Source organism: Equus asinus, chromosome 8, assembly GCF_041296235.1.
Source record: "Equus asinus isolate D_3611 breed Donkey chromosome 8, EquAss-T2T_v2, whole genome shotgun sequence".
Classification (NCBI taxonomy): Eukaryota; Metazoa; Chordata; class Mammalia; order Perissodactyla; family Equidae; genus Equus; species Equus asinus.
In genome coordinates, this window is record NC_091797.1 from 22,834,785 (window position 1) to 22,853,142 (window position 18,358).

Genomic DNA, 18,358 nt, shown 5'->3' on the forward strand with positions numbered 1-18,358 from the left:
TTGACAAAGTCAAGTCACTCAGTGTGAGCCCACTCAGGCTCCTGCCTGCCCTCCCGGGCGGTTATCAATATCTGAGCACATCCCCACCTGCTTTCCTTCCCCTCAAGGAGGACACGTCCCTCCTGCTGGCCAGAGGGGACCTTCTTCCTGTACGTGGGTCCCGCATCTCCTTTTGCTCGTGGGTCCTCACCGCCTTCCGTCATTCAGCAGTAAAGTCTTTCCTGAAACCTTCATCCCACCCCCCTCACTCCCAGTCTCTTTTCTCCTCCCCTCACAGAAGCGTCTAGAAAGAATCTGCTCTCAGGTTTTGCTGCTTCACTGGCATAGGCCATTCAGGCTGGCTTCTGCCCATGAGAGGTGTGGCACAGGGGAGGGACCTGGTGGATTTTCCCCAGAGGACTCCTGTCTTCCCCAGGCACTGCCCTCTCCAACGTCACCTTGGCCTCCATATTACCACACCAACGGACACTTCCCTCTCTATCTTTCTGGACTCTTGGCAGACTTTTGACACTATGAACGGCTTCCTCCTTGCAACTCTCTTTTCTCTTGGCTTCTTTCATTCCATAATAAATCTTTCAACAGTTATTTTTTGAGTACCTACTATGCACTGGGCTCTGGGATATACCAGAACATGATGTCCCTGCTCTCGGGGAGTTTATAGGGTAGTGTGAGAAAAGAGGGATAAAAATGTAAACAAATGCCAGGTGGTGATAAGGACTACAAGGAAGAAGACAATGCGAAGGGGATAAAAAGCTTGCTGGGTTGGGGTGGAGGGCCTCACTGGGAAAGTGACATTCTGGCAGAAAAATGAAGGAAGTAAAGGATGCCTGGGGGCGGAGTGTTGCAGGTACTGAGAAACTCTGCTCTTCTCTCTGGAAGAGCAAGTGCAAAGGCCCTGAGGCAGGAACCTGTTTGAGATGCTTGAGGAAGTTACTGCCACTGGAATGGGCAGAGTGGAGGAGAAGAGGTCAGGGAAGACGCTGGGCTAGGTTATGTGGGCCTTGTAGGTCATTTCCCTTTACTTTGAGATGTATGTCATTTCCCTTTACATAGTCTTTTCCCTTTACTTTGAGAAAGATGAAACACTATAGGAGTGTTTTGAGCAGAAGAGTGATTTTTCAGTGATCACATAGGCTGCTGTGGGGAGCAGGGTGTGTTGGTTTGCTGGGTCTGCCATAACGAAGTCCCGCAAGCTGGGCAACAGGAGTTTATTCTCTCAGAGTTCTGGACTCTAGAAGTCCAAGATGGAGGTGTCAGCAGGGCCATGCTGCCTCTGAAGACACAGAGGAGGAGCTGGTCCAGACCTCTCTTCTGGCTTCTGGTAGTTCTTGGCTTGTGGCAGCGTAACTCCAGGCTTCCCGTGGTGCTCTCCTTATGTGCATGTCTGTGTCCAAATTTCTCCTTTTTATAATGACATCGGTCATCTTGGATTAGGGACCCACCCTACTCTAGTATGGCCCCATCTTAACAGCTAATTATATCGACATTGACCCCATTCCCAATTAAGGTTGTATTCTGAGGTACCGGGGGTTAGGACATCAACAGAGAAATTTTGGGGGAGATACAATTCAACCCGTAACACAATTCAACCCATAATTCATGGATTATAGGAAAGCGAGGGTGGGAGCAGGGAGGCCGGTACGGAGGTTCTTGTGAGAACCTAGTGAGAGACGCTGCTGGCTTGGACCAAAGTGTCAGCAGTGGAGGGGGTGAGAAGTGGTGAGAGTTTGGATATGTTTTGAAGAAAGAGCTGCCATCATGGGCTGATGGATTGGCTGTAGAGTGTGAGGGAGAGAAGGGCATCACAGTGACTCCCGGATTTGGGGCCTGCGTAACTAGAAGAACGGAGGTGGATGTCTTTCTCTCTGAAATCCTTTCCTTCCTCAGCAGCCTTCGTAGAGCCTTCCTCCTGGGCGGGTCCATCACCTGTGGGGTTCTTCACGGCTCCATCCTCGGCCGCTCCTCTAGTCCCTCTCTGGTTGACATGATCTGTTCTCATGTTGAAGCCAAATACCCTGAATGTGCTGTCTGGGTTGCTCCTACAGGCCCTGGCTCTGGAGGATGCTGAAGGAGGAAGACAGAAGCAGGACGACCCTGAAGGATTAAGCCTCTTAATCCTGCAACAGGTAGCTTCTCTGAAATTCTTGGTGCCTGAATGCTTTAATGACAAAGCATTCATAAGAATGTTTCTTTGACCTCCATGGCGTGGAAAATGCCCCCGGAAGGGAGGGCGGGCTGCTCTGGGCCTGGACACCTGAGATTTCTGGGGAACTTTCTCCGGGAAATGATGAGTGATTGCGGATCCACATGTTGGAGTTCAGCATCATCTGGAACAGGGCTGAGCGTGTCCTGTCTTGTCTCCCCGGACTTCTCAGAGTTGTTGTGAATAGTGAAGGATCCTAAGGATGTTCATGGATGGTAGCTCTCGAAGTGTGAAGAGAGAATTAGACACCTCTGGAGAATTGTGGTCCAGAAGGCCGCTCTGAGAAACTCCACGGGGCCTGTCAGAGGCAGATTCCTGGACCAAGGAGCCTTTGAGCTGGCCCTGATGTTTTTATCAGCTCTGGCCTTGTGATTTCTTCCAGGCTCAGTTTGTTCCTCTAAAAAATGGGCCCATAGCTATGACTCCTCTGCCAGATCCCACAAGGAAGCTGTCAGAAGGGTCAATACATTTGTGTATAAATATAATTTTTTTTGAAGTTTAAACCCTGGTCTAGCAAGAGACGGCTATTTCCCACAAATTCTCAATGACAGTGGGGAAGGAGGGTGGCGGTGTCTAATTTGATTCTTTCATTGTGTATGGTTTTTTTTCTTGGTATGTGCCATACTTTCCATCCCTCTTATGTGAGACTTACATTGCTTCCATTTCTTTTTTGTTATGCCTGATTTTGGTTTAATTTTTAAGCCGTTGTTTCTTGGGGTTCCGGTAGGAAACAGATGGCTCACTCAAATAGAGTAATCCAAGAGACTCTACCAAAGGAACTGTTTGGCGGAGGCGGGGCCAAGAGAAACCAGCACGGGATGGTGGAGCATCCCAGGGCCAGCACTGTCAGGGAGCTGTTCCCATGCCCGTGTCTGAAAGGAAGAGGGAGGGATTGGTAATCAGAACTGGAAAGAGACGCTGTGTGGAAAGGGCATCTGTGGTAGAAGGATGCAGTCAACTTACAACAACACAGCTGGGCAAGAGCCAAGAGAATAAACATCCTCATTGAACTTCCCTGTCAGTTCTCCCATCTCCTGATGGTGCCTCCCATTAGGCCTACGAAACCAGAAGCCAGAAGGCAGGGAACCATATTATGAGGTCCATAGAGATGGGAACCTCTAGGGCTGGAGGAGGGGAAGAGTAAGCAGAGCTCTGGGGATTGTTGGGGGAGGAGTGAGATGGGTGCTTGGGAGGGCAGCAGTTGACATCCACCGTACTATATCAGTTATAGAAGTCTTACTAATTTGGACTAATTGTTGTGGGTAATAGTGAGACGAGACCTGCCCTTAACTAGTTAAAGTCAGAATTTTAAAGTGTTTTCGCGCAGCATAGTTTCAGGCAGAATCTGCCTAAACAGTTGCCATTAGCATCTGCTTTTCAGTGTGTCATTAAACAAAGGAACTTCTAGTAGGTTATATATGCCTTCCACAATCCTGTTTAATTTCTAATATGCTTATTCAACATTTATATAGCTGGAGTAAACACTGAACTCAAATTCTGGGTTAGTGGAGATTAAATTACAGTAATGAGCTTCCTCATTTATAACCTCATCTATAAAATGGGAATAAGAATAGCGCTGACTTTATAGGTTTGCTGGAAGGATTAATTGAGGTGTTCCAGGTGAAATGTCCAGTGGCTGGCCCAGTAAATGTTACCTTTATTAGCTCATATGTCTCAGAATATTGCACATTATGTGTTTATGTGCATGTTTAATCTAGGAAATTAATTCTCTTCACAACAAATGTATTATCTGTTGCTCATTAGCTCTGTTAGAGATGAGTTAAATAAAGGGATTAAAATATTTAGTGTTTACAGATTTTTTTCTACTGAACTGGCTTTTTTTTTTTTTTTTAAGATTTTATTTTTTCCTTTTTCTCCCCAAAGCCCCCCCGGTACATAGTTGTGTATTCTTCGTTGTGGGTCCTTCTAGTTGTGGCATGTGGGACGCCGCCTCAGCGTGGTTTGATGAGCAGTGTCATGTCCGCGCCCAGGATTCGAACCAACGAAACACTGGGCCGCCTGCAGTGGAGCGCGCGAACTTAACCACTCGGCCACGGGGCCAGCCCCCTGAACTGGCTTTTTTTAAGAATTCATTTTGAGGAAAACCTAAATAAAGAAAATTTTAGGAAGCATACACTTAAGTTAATGGTAGGTATAATCCTTAGAAAATATGGATTTTTAATTTTACCGGTAACGTCATGATGGATTCTTGGTTGAAAAATCTTTTAAATAGTTGAAGGCCTGTCATGACCTATCCCAGCTGATTTTCTTGCCTTCATTCTTGGTTTGGTGACTCTGGAGAGGTAAGTGACCCTCCTTGGCCTTGGCTTCCCAAACCAGGCACACGGTCAGGCTTTTCTGGATGGGTTTTAGGATCCCCTGGCTTGGGTGAGATGCCGCAGTAGCGAGAAGCTAGTCTTCCATGTTTATTTCAGTGGAATTTCAGCTGACAAAATGCTGTAAATGGTTCTCTGGAGCCTTTGGTGCGTGAGGCTGACCTCGCAGAATCCCAGGACAGTGAAGTGTCCTGATTGGGGTTCCCAGATTAGTGATGGGGAGAGCACAGGTTGGCACAGCACCCCCAAGCTCTGTCACCTCTCTTCCCAAACCAGGAGGAGATAGCTTTGCGGATGAGAGATGGATAGGGTGCAGCGAGGGGCCTGTGGATAGAGAACAAGTTCAGAGCACCCAGGAACTTATAGACCAAAATGTTTCCTCTTCCTCTCCCCTGAGTACTGAATGAAATTAGCCTGAAATTTTCTATAGATTGTTGCCCTGGAGGCTGGTCACCATTGTGATAACTAGGTAAGAACTAGTGATAACTAGATGATTGACCTTGAATTCCTTAGTTCAGAGGGTGCTGTAGACGAGTGGTTCTCAAATGTACATCTCCCAGACTAAGAAACTAAAAAAAAAAAAAAAAAAAAGAGAGATTTTGGGGATTGGTTCAGGGCACCAATTTTTTATTTTACCAAGGAAGGATGTTTTAAAAAAATCTAATATCTGTCACCCCAGTTTCATAAAAGAAAGGACCATCTTGATGCTAAAATAGTAGGAAGGAGATAATCTAAGAAGAAGACATAAATCTTTACATTGAAAACATTCAGCTTTAGGAGTAATTTACTCCACTGTTGTTGCTTTTCTGACATCACTTGTGAAAACTATGTCACGGATGAGTGCTCCCCTGTGTCTGTCCATAACCGGTGTTGGGGAGATGTGCGCAACTGTAGGGGGAAAACAGCATCCTTTTTCCTCTCTGGGAACCTAGGAATTCTCTAAAGTCATGTCTTTAATATAAAGAGATGGGAGAAATTCACTTGAACACAAGTCTTGATAAATCCAATTCATTTTATAAAGAAAAAAATTATTTACTCTCATGTCATTTACGTAGAGTTGTTAATTGTCCACCAGTAGGAAGAAAATCTTGCGATACCTAAACAGTTCAAATTAAAAGGTATGTCAACAGTTTTTTCTTTTCCACAATTTAACCCTGAAAATGGTAAATCCACTCAGTTTGATTTGGTTTTTGGTTATGTAGTGTGCTTTTGTGCACGCGTGCGCACACAAACAGAAAATTTAGTTTGGTCTGAAAAGTCGCAGAAAGGAAAGGATGCTTTTGAGAAAAGCAGCGTGTGCATCAGAGTTGCTGGTAAGTGTTAGTACTTGTAGCAACAGTTGCATCTTGGAGCTGCCAAAAGAGTAGGACTTTTTAAGATGCCTTTTGGAGTCATTAAAGAACCCCAAACATACACTCAACCACCTCTGGCATTCAAAACAGTAATAAAATATTCTTCATTCTGCTTCGCTTCACATGCCTGCTTGGGGTTGCCACAAACGTGTTTTGCCTTCCAGCTAGGGATTAAGCTTCTATGTGAGGCCATGACTGGTGTGAAAGCAGCTCCTCTGTCCTTGTTGAGGGGGAGGAAGACTGCTCGTGTACCCCAGTGAAATCCTGAATGGGATCGTGGAACCCTAGCTCCAAAGAGTGTTTTGAGGTCCCTGCCTTCCTGTCAGGCTCTCCTAGCGCTCATCACCTTGACTGACAAAAGGTGGTCTAATCCTAACAGCCCATTGATCTCTAAGGTTTCATGGATCCTCTGTGAACAAGGACGTGAAACAAGATGTGTCTTTCTCAAGAAAAAGCAGACCGTTCTGTGGCACACTCATATCTGTGGTTGTTGCTCTGTTCACAGCCTCATTCTTGGGCATGGTGTCACTGTTTGCGTCTTGTTTGTATTCTCACATTTGCTCATAAGGCACAGTCATTGCATTTTCTAGGAGACACTCAATCTTAATTTGTTGACTCCTTACCACTTGTTTCTCCTAAGGCGCATCTCACTCTGCAGCAGGCTGCGCGATCTGCATAGCTCTAGCTTGCTGTTCTTTTGGGCAGACGTTATCACAACCCGCTTGTCTTAGCTCGGGCTGCCATAAAAAAATACCATAGACTGGGTGGCTTGAACAATAGCAGTTTATTTCTCACAGTTCTGGAGCCTGGAAAGTCCAAGATCGTGCACTGTGCTGGCAAGGTAGGTTTCATTTTGAGACCTCTTCACTTGGTTCGTAGGCGGCCACTCTCTTGCTGTGTGCCTTTGAGCACTCTGGAGAGTGGAAGCTCTGGTGGCTCTCCTTCTTGTCTTAAGGACACTAATCCCATCATGGGGCTCCACCCTCATGACTCATCTTAACCTGATTAGTTGCCAGAGGCACCACCTTCTCACAGGATCAGATTGGAGGCTGGGGCTTCAGCGTAGGAATTTGTGGGGGACATTAGCATTCAGTCCGTAACAATTCTGGATCTTTATTTGTGGCCTCCTCGAAGTGCTCACAGGGTCATTGGTCCAGGAGTCCAGAGGTAAGTAGAGAAAGCCTTAGAGTTATAAGCTTTCCTTGCTGTGGAATAGGTGCCGTGTCTTGGAGAAGATGGCTTGGTGGACTAGAAAGTCGGAAGATCTTCACCGCAGAAGTAGAAGTGAGCCGGGGTAGACCGGGGAGCTTGTCTTTTCAGATCTTATGTTCCTTAGTTCCCTATGTCAGGGGTAAAGTTGTGGTTGCCAAACTTGGTACGCCTCAATGAAATTTGGATGGTTCAGCGTTCTTTATGGGCCTCTTAAAATGAGGCTCTTGGAACCAAAGCCTGGGAAAATGTTTTTTTTCTCAGCACTTCATCATCTTGGGCATTTACTCCCTTTACATGGGGGAAAGAAAGGCAGTAAATTATAATAAAACTGTTCCCTGTTCCATTAGAGATCAGTATCTAGAGTGTCACTTTAAATGTACAGAAACATGGTAATGTCCATGTGGACGCAGGCTCACACGCACACACACACACACAAACGCACACTCGAAAATCTGTGCCAGGTGGAATATTTTAAAATATAAAAAGGCCTTTGAAAATCTTTTTAAACTTTCAAGGAATACATAATTCCTGTGTTATATAAACTGTTCCAGGATTTAGAAAAAAGGATGGAACACTTCCAGATTCTTCTTTCAAGCAAACATGACCCTGATAACAAATCTGGCAAGCCCCCAAAGGGAGGCTCTATACCAGTCTTGCTTAGGAATGTAAAAATTTTAGATAAAATTCTAGTGGGCAGATTTCGACAATAGAGTATGTGAATGTTCCAGCATACCCAAGTAGGTTATATTCCTGAAAGGCAGAATATCTTGATATGCATGTATTTTCCTATGGTTCACATAAATTATTTAAGTAAAAATATGTAATAATCTCATTAATTCCAAAAGTACAATCAATTCAACTTCTAATTTTTACACAGTTCTTAAAAAAGAATATATAAAATGACCATTCCTTAATATAAGGAAGATTGAGTTCATACTGGCCACTGGCATTATACTTACTGAGGTCCCAGTAAAGCCATCTTTGCATATGATTGAGATCAAAACAAAAATCCAGTGCAGAAAGTTATAAAATAGTAACTTGGAGAATAAATATTATAAAGAAAAGGATAAAATTACTATTAACTACAGATTGCTTAGTTGTAGACCAACAGAACTTAAGGACGTTAACTAAAAACCCTATTTCTAGATAGTGAAATTATAATGAAAAATTGGGATATTTCTGAATTTAGTTCATGAGTCTAATGCCACTCCTCTCAAAGTCCCATCAGGATCTTTAAAATTTCACCAGATGGTTCTGAGTCTATTTGGAAAAAGAAGTGGCTGAGAACCTCAAGGGGAATTCTGGAAGAGGTTTTGGGGAAGGGAGTTAGCTCTGTTGGATCTTAAACGATATAGCACTACCAGATATTCAGATCATCATGAAGCTTTTGTAATTAAAATACTGTGGTGCTAGCATAAGAGGAGGAAGTCGATAAGTGAACCAGGATAGTTAAAAAATAGACCTCGCGTAAATAATTTCATGAATCATAAAGGACTCATCGCAAATCAACGGGGAAGGGAAAGTCATTCAATAAATAATTTTGATGCCTAGTTAGCAATTTGGAAAAAATCATTTTGACTTCACCGAAATGAATTACAGATGGATTAAACAATTAAGTGCAAAATGTAGAGGCATAGGAAATCTATAGAATTGAATATTGCTTAGAAACAAAAGAAAAACATTCAAAAAGGGAAAGAACAGTCAATCAAGCCACAGGAGAATCAAAGATTTCTTCATGTAGAAAAACCAACAGGGAAACAATAGACTGGGAAAACGTTTGCAGTAACATGACAGAATTAATAACTTTATTATGTTAAATGCTCAAACAAATTAAAAAGAAAGGCACTAAACCCTTGGTGGAACCCTTGAGTAGATGACTAACTACAACACTAAACAAACAGATGGAAAATGTTCCATTTTGTAATAAGGGATATGCAGATTAAAACAGTAGTTAAGTGATATTTTAACGTAGAAGCCAAAAAGTACATTTTTAATGATAATCCCCAATTCTGGCAATATTGCAATATTGTAAAGCAATTTACAATGTATTAAAGAGCCACATTATTCTTTCATATGTCTTGACCCAGTAATACCAATTTTGTGGACCATCTTCCCACATCCCTCCATGAAGAAAATAATACAAAATATTTAATAAGCTATTTAGACAAAGATGCTCTCTGATGCATTATTTATAAAGCAAACCCACGCGTGCGCATGCACACACACACACACACACACACACTTAACGTCCAACAGTTGGGTAACTATAAGATAAAATGATTCTTCTCTCAGCCTAATACTCTACTATAATTAATAATTATTTTGAAGATATGTAGCAATGTGACAATATATTTGCAGTATAATTTTATGTGCAGAAATTGCAAAATAAATTGTGGTATAGTTTCACTGTGAATACAGCAATATAGCTGTGCTGCTAAAATAAATGAACCACAGCTGCATATGACAACATGGAAGAATCTCAGGAATATACCTTTAAGTAAAAAAGCAAGTTGCAGAATAGCTACAGTGTGATTCCAATTACATAACGTTTGGATGCATGCAAAACTAATGATATAATGTTTAGACATCCATATGCATGTGACAAGATCTATGAGACCAAGTGAACGTAGACAAAAATTCAGCATAGTGGTGGGAGGAGAGGAGAGGATGAGAGAGGAATGCATGGGGGCTCTCTCGGGGATTGGTAAAGTTCTGTTCCTCAAGCTGGGCTATGGACACACGTATATATGTTATTACTATTTTTTGTATACCCTTAACATAAGCTACAAATATTTTTTGATGTAGTTAATGTTAACTAAAGGAGTATTAAAACCTATATTCACTAATTACAATTATGCACAAAATGTGTATCCCTAATAAAGATGGTAAGGAAGTATAGAGGTAAAAGTGATTGTGTTAGAGGGGTGAAATTGTGAGTGCTTTGTTCTTTCATTTTGTCTCATTTCTAAATGTTCAATTATGTGAGTACATTACCTTTTTTTTTTTTTTTTTTGCTGAGGAAGATTAGCCCTGAGCTAACATCTGTTGTCAATCATCCTCTTTCTTTTGCTTGAGGAAGATTCACTCAGAGCTAACATCCATGCCAATCTTCCTCTATTTTGTATTTGGGTCACTGCCACAGCATGGCTAACGAGTGGTGTAGGTCCGTGCCTGGGATCCAAACCCATAAACCTGGGCCACTGAAGTGGAGCATGCCAAACTTAACCACTACACCATGGGGCCAGCCCCTTACATTACATTTTTTAAAAAAGAAAGAAAGTAAAGGAAAATGGAAGACGACTGCAGTTAAATGATGACATAAGCTTCCAGTGGAGGGAGTACCATTGCTCAGAGGGTGATAGACTTCACCACTGAGGTACGTAGGGAGATGGATTTAAAATGTAAAAGGAATGTGTTTGGAAAAATAAATCAGTCCATGAATAGTTAGTGAGCATTTTTCTTATGTAAGAAAGCATTGATCTAGCCTGTATTCTTTTTGTATGTGTGTGTTTTTCTTTTTATTCAAACTTCAACAATGCCCATAACTTGATAGATTTGCTTATTCTCCCTTTGTGATCTGCATTCCTCGAAAGATGTCCAACACTTTATGAAAGCAGTACATCCAAGTCTTACCAAGGGAGATGATCCTGATGGTGGAGGAATGTGATGGATACTAAATACATTTAATAGGTGGATCACTTAACAAGAGTATTCTCTAGTACTCAAAAAACAGAAAGCATCGCTAATTTTTTTCCCATTTTTTATTTTTATTTTTTTATCGCAGTAACATTGGATTATAACATTATATAGCTTTCAGATGTACATTGTAATATATTTCAAATTCTCTGTAGATTACATCATGTTCACCACCCAAAAACTAATTATAGTCCATCACCACACATGTGAGCCTAATCACCCCTTTTGCCCTCCCCCCTCCCCCCTTCTCCTATGGTAACCACCAATCCAATCTCTGTTGCTATGTGTTTGTTTGTCATTGTTTTTCTCTTCTACTTATGAGTGAGATCATATGGTATTTGACTTTCTCCCTCTGACTTATTTCACTTAGCATAATACCCTCATAGCCTGTATTCTGAAAAAACTTTTGGCCGCCGAGTTTTAATGAATTGCTGAGAAGGATGAATTAGAAAGGGTGGCATCTTTTTGGTTCCTTTTAAAAAATTTTTTGGCTTTATTGTTTTGTCTGGTTATAAGAATAGTACAGGGGCCGGCCCCGTGGCCGAGTGGTTAAGTTCGCGTGCTCCGCTGCGGCGGCCCAGGGTTTCGCTGGTTCGGATCCTGGGCGCGGACATGGCACCGCTCATCGGGCCACGTTGAGGCGGCGTCCCACATGCCAAAACTAGTAGGACCTGCAACTAAGATATACAACTATGTACGGGGGGATTTGGGGAGATAAAGCAGAAAAAAAAAGTACAATTGATTTGAATATTCCTACAAAAAAATAGAACTGAAGTTGATTGCACACTAGAACTAACTCTCAGTTGAAAGGAAATACAGGGGATAGAGGAGCCTGTTAAAAGACGCCACGGGGATGCAATCAGGAGCTTCTTGGGACATATGACCCATATATTTCTCAATAAATAAAATGGCATGCAAAAGGAGGGGGTTACTATGTAATAAATTTTAAAAGACTGTAGAGACATGTCAGTCAAATGCAAATGTAAATCTTGTTTGGATTCTGATTTAAACAAACCACCTGTAAAAAAGGGATGTATAAGATAGTTGGGGAAATTGGGACATTGACTGGATATTTGATATTAAGAAACTGTTGTTAATTTTTAGGTGTGATATTATTATTATGGTTATGTTTTAAAGATACATGCTAAAGTATTGATGGATAAGTGAAATATCAGATATTTACTTTAAAAGAATCCAGTAGAGAGTTTGAGTATGTTAAATATAAAAAGTCCTTATATTTTCTGTATATATGGATGAATGATATATCCAGGATTTATGTTAAAATAATCCAGGGATGGGGGGCATAGAGAAGGATAGGTGAAAAAAGGTCAGCCATGTATGATAATTGAAGCTGGGCAGAGGGTACGTATATTCTTGCTACTTTTGTGTGTGTTTGGAATTTTTTTTAATAAAACATAAAAAATAAAAGTAATACATGTTCGTAGTTGAAAATGTATGAAATACAGGAAAGAATAGAGGAGGAAATGAAAGTCACCCATAATCCCCCTCCCTGGAGATAAGTACTCAACATTTTGATAAAAATCCTTCTGTACTTTTTCCGTATGCTTTTACAGCATATGTTCTTATACATATACACTTTTAAACAATAAAGAAATTATACTATCTGTATTGTTTTGTATCCTGCTTTTTACATTGTGGGCATTATTGTGGTTTAGTGTGTTTAGATCTTCATCATAATTTAAAATTATGGCTGTATATTATTCTAATATGTGAATACACACACGTATGCCATAATTTATTTATCTAACCCATCCCTTACAGATGGGTATCTAAATTGTTTTATTTATTTTTTTCCTAGTCATCCAATTCTTCTGCATACTTGTTTATTTCTTTTGACAAATATCCAGGTCAAAGGGTTTTTAAGGCTTTTTTTCGCTATCATGCTAAACTGCTTGTTAGAAATGTTATACCATTTTAAACTCCCTCCTTTAGCATATATGATTATTCATTTCATCATAATCTCAGCAACATTGGGTGCTGTATTTACAATATTTTAAATATTTGTCAATCTGATAGATAAAGAATATCTTACTTTAATTTGCATTTATTTGATTATTAGTGAATTTAAAAATCTTCTTAAGTGTATAAGTCAGTATTTCTTATTTTGTGTATATAGATGTTTATAACTTTTTCCCCAATTATTGTATGTATCTCTCGCTTGTTGATTCACAAAGGCTCTTTTACATATTAAAGGATACTAATATTTCATATATTATATAAATTGCACTTTTCCCCCTTAGTTTGTTGTTTGTCTTTTAACCTTGGGTCATTTTTGTATAATTATTTGTCTGTAATTATTTTAGTAGATTTTTAAAGGTTGCAAACCTACATTTTTTTTCCTTTGAGCCTTTGTAATTTTCTACATTTTAGTTTTTGTAACCTTACTTAATATGCACTGATAGATTTCATTATATAGTATTGCCCTCTAAAGTTTGCTTTTTTATCTTAATAACTTTATTGATTATCAAATGAGACATGTTTGTGGTGGAAAAGATATTTTAAAATTTACCTATAATTTGACTATCATACAGTGCATTGGATAAAATCTGGTAGTTTTCCTTTCAGTAATTTTTCTGTATGTGTATGTTAGGTTAACACTAGCTGAGGAAATAATTAAAACCCCAAATTATAGCTTAACACATAGAGGTTTATTTCTCACTCAGGTCAATGTAGGTGCCCCTGATTGGTGGTCAACCCTTCAGTGAACGAGTCAGTGGCCCAGGCGCCTTCCATCTTATGGCTCTCCCATTCCCTAGGGCTTTGGGGTCCTCTACATCTAATTGGCAGATAGAGGAAGAAAGCATGGAGAAGGCACTCCACTTTCTAACCATCTCAGCCTTACGTCACTTTTGACTATTCCGTTGATGGGAATAGTCACATGGCACCATCTAGATACAAGGGATGCTGGGAAATGCAGTCCCTGGCTGGGCAGCTGCTTCCCAGTGAAAACCCTACCTTCTGGAGAGAGGAGTATGAATATTTGTCAGACATTTAGCTGAATCTGCCACCATTTATTATATTTAATATATATAATATAATGTATATGATATATATTTCCTTTACAAAATGGAAACATCCTATTAAGAGTTTTGAAATATAGCGTCATTTTGTGAGCATTTCCCTGTGCCTTAAAATCTTATTCAAAAATGTGAGTTTTAATGTCTACATATTTTTCCTTGTATTGATATATCATAATTCATTTAACCATTTTGCTATTATGGTACAGTTAGGTTTTTCTACATTTTTGTTATTATGAATAGTACTGCTATAAATGTCTTTGTGCATAAATCTTTGAGTATTTCTCTGATTATATCCTCAGGGAAGGTTCTTAAGAGTGAACTTGCTCAGTGTTAAGGTTGAACTTGCCTGGTGTTAAGGTTGTTGATACCTACTACCAGATGGCCCTTCAGAACTTTGGACTAATTTACACTCTCATCAGTGGTGTCTGACGATTCTTGTTCCAGAGCACCCTTAACTATCCTGGGCAGGATAGTTGTTCCAGTTTTTGCCAATTTGATTGTTGAAAACGGTATTGCATTGTTTTAATTTGCAAGCTTTGCTTAGTAACGGCTTGGAACATTTTTTCATGAGGCCATCAGTAATCCTTTTTTTCTTTCCTTTGTGCATTGTCTCTCTGGATCCTTTCTCATTTTTATTTTGCAGTATTCCATCTTTTTTCAATCATTTATAAGAGATTTTTATGCAGTATGCGTATTATTTGTCGTATGTTATAAATATTGTTATCTCTCTTCTCCTTTCCTTGATGTTGTTTCATAACCTAATTTTTTAGATTAATTTCTACAGTCAGAACCCTAATGTATGATATCACACCCACTGAATCTGCCTGGTTAGCAGTACTCCTGAGATTAATACCATTTAAAAAAGCAAAGCAGATTCTTTTTTCTGACCCATCATATGGTCTGAATGTTCTTAATGTGAATTTTAGTTATCTGGGAGTGAGGGGGTGTAAAGTAGCCATCAAGAAAATGGACTTGACAGAAGGATTTAGGGCACTAGTCTAAGCTCCCCATGGAGATAGTGAGGTCGACTTCTTTATCTTCCCAGGATCCTTAAGAGAGGTGGGGAGATAGGCCGATAGATAGATGGTATCTGAGGACTCCATGGTTTTAGCTAAGTGAGTAGCACAGGGTGTCAGAGGCCCTCTGGCTGTTTTTCATGTTAGATCTTATTAAAAACACATGTGGTAGAGTGGCAGGGACTCAAACTAGGGTCAGGGAGCTGAGTTGTAGTCTCAGTTCTGCCATTCACTGACTGTGACCCTGAGCAAGTCACTTGTCCACTCGAGCCCTCCGTTCACTCATCAGCAAAACCGGAGTGGTTGTTGAAGGCGATGAATCAGGCTATGAATTCCAGGGCTGTGCCGTGTGCTTCTCCACCAGGCCCCTTTCCCATTCACCACCTCCTCTGACCTGTGTCAGGTGGGTGGGCAGGGAGCAGGGAGGAGGTTAGTCCCTTTGGTCTCCCAAGGGATTGATGAAAGAAATCAATCCAGTATATGTCTGTTCCAGATATAATGTGATCTAAATGTGATATTCACCTAATAAGATTAGATGAATCTAATATGGTTTTCCTCTAAAACACAAATACTGCACCACTTTTAATTGTAGTAGCCAAATTAAATTACTCATCCCAAATTAGATTTCCAGCAAACTTAATTTGAACATGAGCTCAGTACTGCAGGCCCTGAGTAATTTTTTAAGATATAAAATAAATCAGTGGGATACTGGGATTGTTCCTCTAGGCTCTTGAGTGGTTACTATGAAAGAGAATAGGTAAACATCTGGAGGAAACATGCAGAAGCAGAGCTGAGACAGAAACTCTGATTCTTCAGCTTATCATTTAGGGTTCTTCCCCACTTCCATCACTTCCACTCTCATGGGTCTTGGAAGACAGGAAGCAAATACAGGCATGCCCAGTAATCACTTAAATCTTATTGCTTATGATTGCCTTTCTTCTTTTTATACATTGAGTGACCCTCTTAACGTCTACACCCCCTCAGGAGGCCAGTATGAAATGTGTCCTTGGTAGTTTATGGAGCCACAGGGATTTGGTGAGAGACTGGAGAGGTTTATAGCATTGCATTAGCCATATTTTCTCTCATTTTATATCAGTTAGGTGACAGATTGACTGAAAACCAACCCAAACTGGTTTAAGCAAAAACAGAAAATGTATTGGCGTATGTGACCAAGCAGTCCAGGAGTAGATCCTGGCATCAGGTGAGGCTTTATCTAGGGCTCAAGTGAGGTGCCCAAGACCGAGTTTTTCTCCTTCAGTGTTGGTTCTTTTCTCAGGCGTCATCTCCCCTTCTGGCCCCATGATGGCAGCCCATGGCTCCTGGGTCAGCCTGTTTCTTTATTCTCATCTAATGGGAGAAAAAAAGATGGCTGCCTTGATGGGTCAATCAAAGGTGTGGAATTGTATCTAGTTGCCCCTGGTTGGCTTAACTTGCATCCTGTGGTTTCCTGAACCAGTACTGTGTACAGGGGACTATCTGGGAGATTCAGGGGACTGTTGGAAAAGTAGACAAGGTAGTGAAGCTGGGGAGGTACCTCGGAACCTCCAGGATGCATGATATAGAGCCTTCTGCTTTTCCAAGCACTTAGGCTTACATTCTCTCATTTGAACTGTAAATGACCCTGAGAGGTAGATAGGACGTGTTCATGGACGAGGAAGTGAAGTTCACCATGGGATCAGCTTACCCAAGGCCTTGTCCATGGCGAAGCTAGGACCAGACTCGGAGTCTTATGAGTCTTCCATTTCTTTTCAGTGTATCCTGCCTTCTTTCTGCTGATCCCTCCCACCAGTCTGTCCTTCCCACTCCCCAACGCCAACACAGGGTTCTTCATTAAATAGACAGTCAGTCAATAGTTGTTAACTTGTTATTGACTGACCAGTGTACCATCAGACCAGACATGGCCTTTCTGCTCATACTTTGTGAATATCATTATAGCAAAAACCAATGTGGTCGATTCTCAGTTATTAATTTGTAGATTGTCTCTGGTAATTCAGTTTCTCTTTCCCTGAATTATGGGGTTCTTCTAATAGAAGGATGGAGTTGAGATTGCTTGAGGATAGACATACAGAAAGGAGCCAAGGGGTGTGTTTGTGTGTGTGTGTGTGCATGAGCATACACAAGGACCTGCATTATAGAATTAAGTATGTTTCAATTCCCCTCCTCCTTAGCGTGGACAGCTGAAATCAGATTGGATGTCTCTCTTTCCATTTAAATGTAACTTACATTGTGAAAGTCACAATTGGTAAGGCCTCATTGGCTCAAACCAAAGACCTGTGAATAAGTGTGCCATTTAGAAACATTTTGAGTAATAACTATACATTTGCTTTTCATTTTTGAGCAAAATCATAGGTACCTATTGTCTTCTCCCTGCCTGGAAACCCTCCCCCATCAATATTTCGTCTCAGGTTTTACTTCCACTTCATCTGGGAAGCTTTGTGGACTTTCTCCAACTGTTTCTCTTCATGTTGAGGGTCTGCATTCCACAGCTAGCCCTTCCCCTGTATCCTGTGATACACTAATTGTTTCATATGTATGGAGTTTATCTCCTTGATCATTTGGTTAACTCTTTGAGGTCACTGCTTGCTCTTACTGCTTTCCTTCTTTCTTTCTTCTTAATCCTCCTTAGCACTTAACTTCCATGCTAACGTGAGGTGGGTAGTCAGTTGGTATTTAGTTCAATGACTGGGGCAGACGCTCCTCCTGCATACTCCCGTATCATCATCATTGTACTTAGAATGGTTTTGCAGTTGTCTGGGTGCTTGTCTCTATTCCTCCGGTACAGTTCTTGGCACATATTAAGGGCCCAGTCAATAGATGTTGACTAATTGATTCTCACCTTCTCAACACCACCCACCCTCCACCACTGAACCGTAAGCTCTTTGAAGGCAGAGGCGGTATCTTACTGTTCTTTGTCTTCTCAATAGTCCCTCACAGCATCTGCCACATAGTAAATGCTCAGTAAATTCTTCTTGAGTGAATGGAGTTTGTGGGTGGGGAGAAGCCATCAGTAGTACCCTCTTGGCAACTGCTTTGGGGAGAAATGGATGGGAACTGAAGCTCTGAGAGGGAAGAGGGTGATGGAGAGTAGATGGGGATGGGTTTAAGAGCTGGGTATGCCAACTCCTCCTGCTTCTTCTGATTTCCAAGTGCAGATAAGGCACTTCCTAAGGGCGGAGTGCTGGGTCCTCTCCCAGCTGGGCAGCTGGTAAGCTAAGTGATTGAGAAACAGTTGAGTAAAGGATAGCGGCTGTGATTTTAGGGTTTTTTTGTTTTGTTTTGTTTTGTTTTGTTTTAACAAGAATAAAGAATTTTCTCTTCTGCCTGAGCCCCTTCAGAAATCTGCATGGTCGAGATGAGAGAATGCAGGCTAGAAGGATGGGCAGATGGTTGCCTCGCTGTGTGGACCTCTTCTTCCTTCCCATTGCCCTGGGGGTGCTCATGAGCGGGGACAGATCCACAAAGGACAGAAGGAAGGAGAAGTCAGCAACCACTTAGCATCCCT

At 41.1% G+C, this 18,358-nt stretch overlaps 1 protein-coding gene across 23 annotated transcripts in view; it reads left to right on the forward strand.

Annotated features, from left to right (window-relative positions):
- The window catches only part of TRERF1 (transcriptional regulating factor 1), a 195,017-nt gene that overhangs the window by 75,209 nt on the left and 101,450 nt on the right, over nt 1-18,358 (forward strand). For 19 of the 23 annotated variants that reach the window (XM_070514938.1, XM_044776677.2, XM_044776681.2 and 16 more), the window contains one exon: nt 2,046-2,126. The exons of the other annotated variants lie outside the window; for them this stretch is intronic. The gene's annotated coding sequence lies outside the window, so the exon portion shown is untranslated. The remainder of the gene's footprint in view (nt 1-2,045; nt 2,127-18,358) is intronic. 23 annotated transcript variants of the gene reach the window in all.